The sequence below is a fragment of the Strigops habroptila genome, chromosome 1, assembly GCF_004027225.2.
Source record: "Strigops habroptila isolate Jane chromosome 1, bStrHab1.2.pri, whole genome shotgun sequence".
NCBI classification, from domain to species: Eukaryota; Metazoa; Chordata; class Aves; order Psittaciformes; family Psittacidae; genus Strigops; species Strigops habroptila.
In genome coordinates, this window is record NC_044277.2 from 80,834,957 (window position 1) to 80,844,646 (window position 9,690).

Genomic DNA, 9,690 nt, shown 5'->3' on the forward strand with positions numbered 1-9,690 from the left:
ATTATAGGCCACCTGATCAGGAGGAGGAAGTTGATGAGGCCTTCTATAGGCAGCTGGAAATAGCCTCATGATCACAGACCCTTATTCTCCTCGGGCACTTTAACCACTCAGATATTTGTTGGAAGGGTAACACGGCCCAGCACATGCAGTCCAGGAAATTCCTGCAGACTGTTGAAAATAAATTTTTGTTACAAGTGGTGGCGGAGCCAACAAGCAATCCAGAGGAGGGCTACTGTCTTGGTTTCAGGTGGGAAAGAGTTAGTTTTTTTCCCAGTAGCTGGTACAGTGCTGTGTTTTGGCTCTGGAGACATTCAAATCCCACCTGGATGCATTCCTGTGTAACCTACTCTAGGTGACACTCGTTGCTGATGCCAGAGGTATGTTTATTACCTCTTATTATAACCAAATTATATGTTTCTATTCCTCTTTGAACCATTAAAACCCTGTCCTACAAAGTAATGAATATCCTCTCTTCACTTTGCAATGAACAGTGTATAAAATTATGGCTTTCTGACTTTGTAATCTGACATGTAAGCTTGGAGAGCTGTAACTGTTGCCACACATCCCCCAGACGCCTGGTCCTACCTCAGTGATTTCCCCTGTCAATTTTTTTACTTCAGTTTCAGTACTGTAATTCAGCAGCATTTTGAAAAATCAAGTTTGGGAAGTTAAAGTGTAAATTAATGCCAAAATTCAGTATTAATTTACTTTGACACCATTTGTTAATTTTCATATGTAGTTTAACAAAACTCTTGGGTCCATCCTTCATCTTAAGTGACCAGGATATGCAGAGGGCAGTAGTGAGTCTTGGGGGCTTAACTAGATTTTGGATCTTGGTCATTATTTTATACCTGTTGTACAGAGGTATCAAAGAAATGCCCATGAATTCACATTCATATAAACACGAGACTGTTCTTTTAAAAATATTTCTATGCGTTTTCAATGTTGTTACTGACTTGATAAATGAAATCTAATTTGTTTCCAATACTGACTTTCTTTTCTTAAGAGAAAGAAAAAATCCTGGTTTGCTTTTGTTAAAAATATCTAAACCCTCACTGAATAACAGCTGTTACAAAACTCCTTTGATTTTACATTTTTCCTTTCACAGTGTGTGACTCAGTACTCTATTTCACAGGGCAATGCTCTGCTGAAAGCTGTCACTCTGAGAAGCAGTATGATAGTTGCCAATGATATCCAAAGACGACTGAATAATATATACATATCTTACTTTTAACGTGTCCTTAACACATTGACTTTCCTGGCTGTAGGAACTAGTAAAGAGAGAATCAGCATAAGGTGAAGCCTATCGCCTGCTGGGTGGCCAAACTGCATGAAATCTCATGCTCCATTAATGATGCTTCTCATACCAGCTGGTCAACGGATCATGAAAATGAATCAGAAATACAACAGGGATTTATTCTTTTTCTGGTTGTTACAGTCATAAGCAATTATGAACTGCTGGCTCCTGCTTTCTCAATATGTAACGATTTCATTGCTTTGCTTCAGCCACAAAAGAAATGTAAAGTTTAAAGCTAAGGGAGTGAAGAAGGCACTATCGATCTATTTAATATCAACAGTTTTCTTACTTTGGTAAGATACTTACCCTGCCTGAGCTCCACTTTCTAATATAGACACAACATTCTATATCATAATGCAGCAGCAAAATTCTTCCACTCATACCCCACTGCAAAGTTTTCACCTCTCCTCAAACTTAAGACAAGGATTTATAGTGTGTCTCTTTCTGGTTTTCTAGTTCAGAGGAAAGGAAATAGAGGCCTTAAAAGATCCACAGTTTTGAAGGAGAGTGCTTATCACCTGCTGAAAATCTGATTTTTCAAGTATATTGAAGTCATCACCTTGAGGGTCTGGTCACTCAGTGGTTATCTTTGAAACCTTTGCATTTAAGAATCTACTGACAGAATGCGTCATGCAATGAACAGATCTACTGTAAGTCTTTACTCAGGACTCAGTCACTCTGTACCGAGGACTCTGTTCCTGTGCTGTACATTCTATGGCATAACTGCAGTCCAGAAGAAGGTTTTCTTGATACCCCTCTTGTGCAAAAAATCCCCCAACACTGATGGAAGATGAAGGGAATTCAATTTTCTCCTTTTTACGCTATGTAACTGTATGCAAGTATGTTTGACCATATGTCAGAACTTTATTTAATTACTAAAGAATGTTTCTCCACCACCATTCCATTTGTCATTGAAAGGCACAAGCTGCCAAACCACAGCAAACCTATACCGGTTATGTCTGTCTTAAATATTAACAAAACCTCTGGAAACTGGGAGGGCAAATCTTTGGTAAAAGGCAATGTATTAATACAAACACTGAAGAATATAGGACTTCCTTACATTTCTTAAACTTTTCATCTTTCCTTTAGCCCTTGACCGATGTTCTGAAACAGAAGAACTATGCCCTTCTCAGTTGTGTGTCCAGATTTGAATAAGTTGTCTTCCAATATTGACCTTCTCGCAGTGGCTCAACATTTCTGAAGAGTCTGGCTTCTCCAGACAAGAAGCACCTGGGGAAACTGGAGCTTTCCTCTGGGGCATCAGCTGCTTCTTGTCTGCAACTAGTCAAGGCAGCTATACACATGACCCTCCTCTTTCTGTTGACCCAACTGTTCAACTGCAGGAATGACACTGTGTTTACTTTCTGATGGTACAGGGCTTTCAGGAAGTAGGAAATGATACCAGATTAAGGCTTTCATAGTAACAGTGAGCATGTGTTCTGTCCAACATTGTGAAGCCTGGGAAAGGGGTGAGCGCTGGACATTGTCATGTGTATTGGCCTACTAGTAATTTGTTCTGTGATACTCTATTATTTAAAACTGGTTTGCCATGCAGATCAGTGGAAAAGAAAATCAGTTCTAAAATTCAAAAGGGTTGAGTCACTAAAAAAGAGATTTTACCTTGTTTGGGCAGAGGTTGGTTTTACTTTCTGGGAAAAAAGAGAGAAGAATAAATTTAATTATGTTTTAAACATCCACCAATTGATTTTGTCTTTCTTATTTTTTAATCTTTTTTCAGAGCTTCTTCTGGTGTTCACAATTCAGTTCTACTTAATCCTCTAGGGTCTGGTGAATTGAATTTTAGGAGTAGGATTTACAGTTTCAGATAGTACAAGATTTTCTTGTCTGAAATCAGCAAAGGAAATATGCCTGCCAGAAAAGAAAGAACAGCTTTTACCCACATTTGTTTTGCATAACTCCAGCAATGTACATCTAAAGATGATAAACACCAATCTATGCTATTGTTCTTTTCTTCCCATTTCTGCATTCTTAACTCTAAAATAAAGGTTATATCTTGTCTACTGGGGTTATATGTTTATCAGTCTCCTTTGTACTTGGATTAACGTAGATGTAGATTTTTTTTCTTTTTGGTTTGGTTTGGAGAGATGTGCAGACTGCTGTTTGTTTTGATTTATCCTTTTCCTCTGTACACTGTGAAAGCCTAAATCTTATCATTTACCTTCCATATTAAAGTAACAGCTTTTCAGCCTAGCAATCAAATATTTGAATGAACATTCATGTCCTGGGTTCAGCTATAGCAGTCATTTTTCTCCTGCTTAGTAGCTGGTGCAGTGCTGTGTTTTTTAACTTTCAGCCTGGGAACAACGCTGATAACACCGATGTTTTTAGTTGTTGCTAAGTAATGTTTATTCCAACCAAGGACTTTCTCAGTCTCATGCTTTGCCAGGGAGGAGGGGAAGCCGGGAGGAAGCAGAGACAGGGCACCTGACCCAAACTAGCCAAAGGGGTATTCCATACCACAGCACGTCATGCCCAGTATATAAACCGGGGGGAGTTACCCGGAAGGCCCAGATCACTGCTCGGGTCGGGCTGGGTATCGGTCAGCGGGTGGTGAGCAATTGTATCCTCTCCCCTTGTTATTTCACTAATCGTTATTATCATTGGTGGTAGCAGTAGTGGTTTTGTGTTATACCTTAGTTGCGGGACTGCTCTTATCTCAACCCGTGGGAGTTACATTCTTCCCATTCTCCTCCCCATCCCTCCGGGAGCGGGGGGAGGAAGAAAAGGGGGGGGGGGGGAGTGAGCGAGCGGCTGTGTGGTTCTGAGTTACCGGCTGGGCTCAAACCACGACAGTTCTTTTTGGCGCCCAACGTGGGGCACGAAAGGTTGAGATAACGACAGATCTGACCAGAGTGTGTTTAATCATATTTGTGATAAGCATTCATTGTTACTACTCGTCACAATGGTGATTATTTGGCTCTCAGACGTGTTGCGCTTGATCTCAGAGTTTCAGCATGTTGTACCTTACTTACAGCCACTATTTGCTGTTTTAGCGTTTATCGGCTGGGGGGCCTGGGCTAAGGTTCTTGTTTCACTGTACTTCATGGTAATGACTTGTAATACAATAGACTCATTGATCGTGAAACTGGTCTGGTTTGTGCTTCCAGCGTGGCCATCACCACTATACATTGGGAGGTATATAATGAAATATTTTAGCAATTGCATATCTTTTTTTTTCTCCTCGGGGGGTAAACTTACGAAGGAAGCATTCTCTTTCACCCCCCGTTCCCCCACCAGCCTATTTGCAACAGCAGTTGAGAGTTCTGAAGGTTTTAGATGGCCTTTGAGTACCCTTGAAACCTGCCTGCTGATTGTGCTGGGGATCAGCATGTTGGCAAACATACGGAGTGTGTTTTACCCACGGCCATCCCGTCGTAGGAACATCCTATTTCGTTTAATGTCAAAAATTCAGCAGTATCAGGTTCGAATCTGGTCTAGGGTTAGACGACGATATAGGAGGACCACCAGGAGATTTTCCCTGAGGCTGGACAGTTATGAGTGGCAGGGTGTGTGGGATAGTATGGGCAAGTACCTAGGCCAGTGGGCCCCTCCAGTGCTTTGGAACTTCACCACTGAACAAGTGCAACATCCGGAAAAACTAGTAAAACACTTAAACGAGGTGTGCTGTCGTCCTGGTTATACCAGAGAGGGACAAATTTTGGCAACGTGCTGGGGCTTGGCCTATGCCTACAGAGCCCTGCTCAACACTATCCAGCACCTTCAAAGGGAAAAAAATGTCTCTGGATCTGATGGCAAAGCAACAGACAACGCAGCTATGCCAACTACAAGCACACCAGCTACTCAAACCCTGACCACAACAGACAACGCAACTACTCCAACTTCAAATACAGCAGTTACACCAACCCCAGTGACAAGCACAACAGCTACTCAAACCCCGACAGCAACAGATAATGCAGCTGTTGGTGTTACTCAACTCCCAAGCACAACAGCTGCACCAACCCCAGCAATAGACATTGCAACCACTCCAATCCTAGTGGCAGACACTGCAGCCACTCCAACCACAGTGACAAACACTGCAGCTAAACCAAATGTCCAGTTTGTGACAATGTCTGTTGCCCCTGTAAGCAAAAGCAAACGAAAGGCACAAAGAGCAACCCGCGAAGCGAAGAAAGATGAAGACCCAGTGCCATTACTATATGCAACAGCACCTGAACAAGAGTTACTACTACGTGGGTCAGAGGAAGAGGAAGAAGAAGAAGAGGTCACTTCTCGACCCCGGACCTCAACCGAACTACGGAATATGCGAAAAGATTTCACCCGTCTTCCAGGGGAGCACATTGTCACCTGGTTGCTCCGGTGCTGGGACAATGGGGCCGACGGTCATGAACTAGAAGGTAGGGAAGCCAAGCAGCTGGGATCACTTGCTAAGGAAGGAGGAATTGACAAAGCGATTGCAAGAGAGAAGCGAGCCCTCAGTCTTTGGAGGCGGCTCCTGGCAGCTGTGAAGGAAAGGTTTCCCTACAAAGACGATATTACGAATCGCTCAGCCAACTGGACCACGATAGAGAAAGGCATCCAGTCCCTGAGGGAATCAGCCATTATAGAGATGATCTATCGTAGGCCGGATTCCAGGAACACATCCGTAGACCCAGATGAAGTCGAATGTACACGACCCATGTGGCGGAAACTTACACGGAGTGCGCCATCATCATATGCCCACACATTGGCATCAATGACCTGGAATGACGGAGTATCACCAACAGTGGATTTCCTGATTCGTCAACTCCGAGAGTTCGAAGACAATCTCACCCCTTCCATCATTTCAGCTGTGGAAAAACTGTCCCAGGAGTTCAAACAATTGAGAGACGATTTATCCGATCTATCCAGCTCTCCACGCGTACCAACCCATGTCTCAGCTATCAACAGAAGGCGCCCTACTGCTCGAGAAAGAAAATATACGAGGTACACGCCACGGGCCACCCTATGGTTTTACCTGCGGGATCATGGAGAAGACATGAGAAAGTGGGATGGAAAACCTACTTCAGCTCTGGAGCAACGGGTGCGTGAACTGAAGAGGAGAACAATGGTCAAGGATGATCCTCCCAGGAAAGCTGCTGCTCCAGTCTCTGGCGAGCAGTTTCCCAGATGGAGCGAAAGAGCTGATTTTACTCCAGCTCCTGTGATAAGGAATACTAATCCCTTTCTACAAGACAGAAGTGGAGAATTTTGTGATCACTATTAGAGGGGCCCTGCCTCCAGCCAGGTGGAGGAGAGGGATAATCGGGTTTACTGGACTGTGTGGATCAGATGGCCTGGCACATCAGTCCCACAGAAGTATAAGGCTCTAGTAGATACCGGTGCACAGTGTACTCTGATGCCATCAAGGTATCAAGGGGTGAATTATTTTTAGCCCGGTGGGCCCATGACACCTCAGGCCATCAAGGCAGAGATGCAACATATAGATGGGCTCGTGATCGAGGGGTGGACTTAACGATGGACACTATTGCCCAGGTTATTCACGAATGTGAAACATGTGCTGCAATTAAGCAAGCCAAGCGGTTAAAGCCTCTCTGGTATGGAGGACGATGGCTGAAGTACAAATATGGGGAGGCCTGGCAGATTGACTATATCACACTCCCACCAACCCGCCAGGGCAAGCGCTATGTGCTTACCATGGTGGAAGCAACCACCGGCTGGCTGGAAACATACGCTGTGTCCCATGCCATTGCCCGGAACACTATCCTGGGCCTTGAGAAACAAGTCTTGTGGCGACACGGCACCCCAGAGAGAATTGAGTCAGACAATGGGACTCATTTCCGGAACAACCTCATAGACACTTGGGCCAAAGAGCATGGCATTGAGTGGGTATATCACATCCCCTACCATGCACCAGCCTCTGGGAAAATCGAACGGTACAATGGGCTGTTAAAACCTACACTGAGAGCAATGGGTGGTGGGACTTTCAAACACTGGGATACACATTTACCAAAAGCCACCTGGTTGGTCAACAGTAGGGGATCTGCCAACAGGGCTGGCCCAGCCCAATCAGAACTTTTACGTACTGTAGAGGGGGATAAAGTTCCTGTGGTGCACATAAAGAATTTGTTGGGGAAGACAGTCTGGGTTATTCCTGCTTCAGGTAAAGGCAAACCCACTCGTGGGGTTGCTTTTGCTCAGGGACCTGGATATACTTGGTGGGTAATGCGGGAAGATGGGGAAGTCCGATGTGTACCTCAAGGGGATTTGATTTTGGGGGAAAACAGCCAATGAACTCAATTGTACGCTGTTGCCTGCTCTATAACACTTTTATAGCCCACCAGCTAGATATCTTCAGGTCGCCAGCCATTGACCTTGACTTCCCTCCGATCATCACCTCAACAAAGAATGAATTTTGAGGAAACCAGACGAGCTCAGCAGTGACCAGATGAGTTTGGCGGTATCATCAGCAGGCAACAACCCAACACTATGTACCGTCCCTCCTGCCCTGAAAGACTATTACAAGAGATGGAGCCTGACATCATGGACTGGATGAGTTCAGCAATTTTACAGGGATTGGTCCATGGACTAGGGAACGATATCTTTCTCTGTGTGTGGGTGTGGGTGTATATATATGTGTATATATGGGACAGGGGTGATGGTGTGCTGAGAGATGTGGGATCTGAGCATGACGTGAATGGTATGGAATAAGGGGTGGATACTGTCCTGGGTTCAGCTATAGCAGTCATTTTTCTCCTGCTTAGTAGCTGGTGCAGTGCTGTGTTTTTTAACTTTCAGCCTGGGAACAACGCTGATAACACCGATGTTTTAGTTGTTGCTAAGTAATGTTTATTCCAACCAAGGACTTTCTCAGTCTCATGCTTTGCCAGGGAGGAGGGGAAGCCGGGAGGAAGCAGAGACAGGACACCTGACCCAAACTAGCCAAAGGGGTATTCCATACCACAGCACGTCATGCCCAGTATATAAACCGGGGGGAGTTACCCGGAAGGCCCAGATCACTGCTCGGGTCGGGCTGGGTATCGGTCAGCGGGTGGTGAGCAATTGTATCCTCTCCCCTTGTTATTTCACTAATCGTTATTATCATTGGTGGTAGCAGTAGTGGTTTTGTGTTATACCTTAGTTGCGGGACTGCTCTTATCTCAACCCGTGGGAGTTACATTCTTCCCATTCTCCTCCCCATCCCTCCGGGAGCGGGGGGAGGAAGAAAAGGGGGGGGGGGGAGTGAGCGAGCGGCTGTGTGGTTCTGAGTTACCGGCTGGGCTCAAACCACGACAATTCAGTATACTTGTCTGTGTCTTACATGAAATATAAAAGGCTATGTAACTGTAGGCCAAGCATAACTTTCACACTGTTAATTCTTATCAGCAACTACAGATCTTTATAAGGCTGAGTTCTGCACTCGGAATCACATAACTGAAAATAAAAGTGACAGTTAATGTACTTTTCTGTTTTTACTGTGAATGAAGAAAATAACAGCCAATATACTTCAAAGAAAACCCATTGTTAAAGATTATTTTTTTTTGTGTCCAGCTGGTAAGGAAAAGAAAATCCACCTTTTAACTTTGAGATTATCTTGGAGACCTACATCTTCGCTCTGCTCTTTTGTTACTGCCTGAGAACACCATAAAGAAACAGTTAAGGAAGAAATCTTTGTAATGAAGCAGCTCAAGTAATTTCTTTAGCTAGAGGTAACATTTTCAAACACATCTAAATTATTTAGAAATGAAACAGATTTTCACTTTCATTAACAGACTTATAGGTAAGGGAAGTTTGCAAATGTGATTTAGACACTTAAGCGGCTATGAAATTCTCAAAGGCTCAAAGGATTAAATCTTCTGAGTCTCTCAATATTCAAACCACTATTGGAGTGCTTATAAAGAATTTACCTTTTTTCTTCTAGCATTATTTAGGTATATTTAAAATATTATTCTACATTGTTCGTTATTTCTGAGAATTGTGGTCTTTTTACTTTTTCACGCATTTCCTGTCTAATGAAAAGAAAACCATGACTTTAGCTCGTTTTCATGAGTGTTTCTTCCTAATTAAAAAAAAAAAAAGTGTTAATGGAAGAATGTTACTGGTATTTTACAATTTAAACAGCTGCGATGTTATTTTTAGAATGCTGAGAACATGAGCAAGTCAATGACTGTTCTGACACTTCAGTGTCAGTGTCTTGGAGTTTTGTGTGACCAGTGCTTAATTTGACAACTAAGTCTGTATTTAACATATGCAAATGATCTTGGAAGGGTGTTTTTGAGCATTTGCACCACTGTAACAGGGCTTTGAATGTTTCAAACCTTAGCAAATCAGCTTATGTGAACAGTTGCTCAAATGTGGATATTGAAATCCTGTCAGATGATTCCACATGATAGTTGAGAGACATTAAATTGAATGTTTTTTTCTAGAAAGGTAGT